We start from the raw sequence: 2,485 nt of genomic DNA, 5'->3' as shown, positions 1-2,485 counted from the left end.
ACCTTTTTAAAACATATCTTGGCTTCCCCCCCCCTTTTTTTTTTTTAATAACAGAAAGAAGCAGGGGCGTGGTTGTAATGCTTCTGTTTTAGTTTCTGTGAACTTCCTTATTTTGTTTTTAAGACTTCATTGCAAAAATCTTTACACCTATTCTTCTGGCTTTTTTTTTTTTTTTCCATTTTAAGCTTTTAGTTCCTATTTGCTTTCCAATACGTTTCACCCCTGCCCCCACCCTTTTCTCTCCTTCTCTACCCCAATTAGTATTGCTCAAGAAAAGAACTTCAAATTATGGTATTCTGTATCAGAAAAATTTCCAGTTTATTGGAAAGGTAACAGAAATAAGTCTGCCCTGAAATTCTATTTAATGCATATTATACTTATGGCTGGTTTAAACCATATGATTAATGTCAGGGATTGTGCTTGTCTTGTTTGCTATTTGTATTTCCTGTGTTTAGCATATGGTAGGCCTTCAATGGTCATGTATTTGTTGGATGAATGGATTAATTATTTCATCTTTTTTATTAGGAGAATTTAAATATGGAAGAACTTTGATTAAATGCCTCCTGAGGCACCAAGTTCCTTCCAAACCAGTTTAGTTTGCATTGTCACAATTGTATGAGACAGATCTCAAGCAAGTAAATTGACCCCAATTTAAATGAAATAATAAATACAAGAATCTGACTTAAGATATTTAGGCTTAAAAGTAGAAACATTTTTATAGACAAATGTTAAATGACAGAAGTTGAAATTAAATGCATATTGGCTAGCCAGAAAATCTAGTTAAAGGAAATATTCATTTTTTTGAGCAATTCTATTAATAATGATTTTGTTTTTAAGATTTTTATATTAGCTTTTTTCTTAGTTCTGCTTTTAAGTTTACACACACTAAAATTCACTCTTCCCATAATCAAGATACAAAACAGCTCCATCACCATTCCCCTGAATTCCCTTAGGCTTTGTAGTCAAATCCTACTCCTACTCCTACTCCTACTCCTACTCCTACTCCTACTCCTACTCCTAGTTCCTAAAGACCACTGATCTGTTTTTCTTCCTATAATTTTATCTCTGCCAGAAATAAGTCTGCCCTGAAATTCTGCTTAGTGCATATTATACTTATGGCTAGTTTAAACCATATGATTAATGTCAGGGTGTGTAGCCCTATGAATCTGACTTCTTTTAAATAATGTAAAACTTTTGAGATTCATCCATATTATGCATGTGTCAGTCAGTCTCTTTATTGCTGAGTAATATTCCATCGTGTGGATGTATCTCAGAATGTTTTTCCCATCACTGTTTTAGCACTTGTTTCCAGTTTGTGGTGATTCCAAATAAAACTACCATAAACATTTGTGTGTAGGTTTTGGTGAGCTTAAGTTTTCATGGTCTCTTGGATAAATTCCTAGAATTGGAGTTGTTGGGGCATATGTCAAGTGTATGTTTAACTCTGAGAGTTTGTTAGGTTGTATACTTGCAATATCATAACAATAACATAATTGTAAATATAATATTTTTATTGGTGTAGATTTGTTAGAGAATGACTTAGGGGAGCCTCATTTTTCAGTGAATGCAATCCTCAGTATATATAGAGCTGTTCTTTCTTGTTCAAGTAATATAGCTATGATCTCCATGGAAAAAACTATGCTGTTAACCCTAGGGAAGTTTAAGGTACTTCTGGATTCATTCTCTGTCTCTGTCTTCAGGCTATCACACTTTAGAGAAATATGCTCTTGATTTAGGCTGGGCAGAAGGAAATCTTATCTCTGAAGAAGCAGTTGTACTTTCTATTTGTTTCTGTCACTTGTTGCACATTTCATTCTACAATTTTATAGTTGTTAACTTGATTGTAATTGAAAAATCTTTTATACTAAGTCTATTCTGTGATGAGAACTGACAATATTAGCTTTGTAATTAAAGTACCTAAACATGAATACCCTTCTACGAACCTTGTAAATTTGTGACCTTTGCCTATACTGGGATATTATTTGTAGTTATATATTATAAGTGAGCTTAGTTAGGCATAAGTTATAATGCTGTAAGGTGTTTTTCAACAGAACCATACATAAAACAACAAATTATGTATTGATTAGTTTATGAAAATCTTGTGACCAAAGAGGCTGGCAGGAACCTAAACTTGTATTTTTCCTAGGAGCAGTGGTTCAGTGTTTGATTTTTCTGTTTGTTATGCCTTTATAGAAGATAACTACTGTGAATCAGCTGTTTTTGATCAGCTGAGGAACAGAAGAATATCATTTTTAATTTACCTAAAAGTGTACTTCAAAGGTTGTGGGTCATGGTGGTACTTAGCTCAGTAAGAGTCTTTTTTTTTTTTTTAATTTTTTATTGTGGGTTGTTCAAAACATTACAAATTTCTTGACATATCATATTCCACACTTTGATTCAAGTGGGTTATGAACTCCCACCTTCACCCCATACACAGATTGCAGAATCACATCAGTTACACATCCATTGATTTACATATTGCCAT

At 33.0% G+C, this 2,485-nt stretch overlaps 1 protein-coding gene across 10 annotated transcripts in view; it reads left to right on the top strand.

The window, feature by feature from the left end:
- The window catches only part of Csnk1g3 (casein kinase 1 gamma 3), a 115,258-nt gene that overhangs the window by 11,989 nt on the left and 100,784 nt on the right, over nucleotides 1–2,485 (top strand). The gene's annotated exons all lie outside the window — the stretch shown is intronic.

Source organism: Marmota marmota, unplaced genomic scaffold (genome assembly GCF_001458135.2).
Source record: "Marmota marmota marmota unplaced genomic scaffold, marMar, whole genome shotgun sequence".
In the NCBI taxonomy this organism is placed as follows: Eukaryota; Metazoa; Chordata; class Mammalia; order Rodentia; family Sciuridae; genus Marmota; species Marmota marmota.
This window is presented reverse-complemented; position numbering and strand designations above follow the sequence as displayed.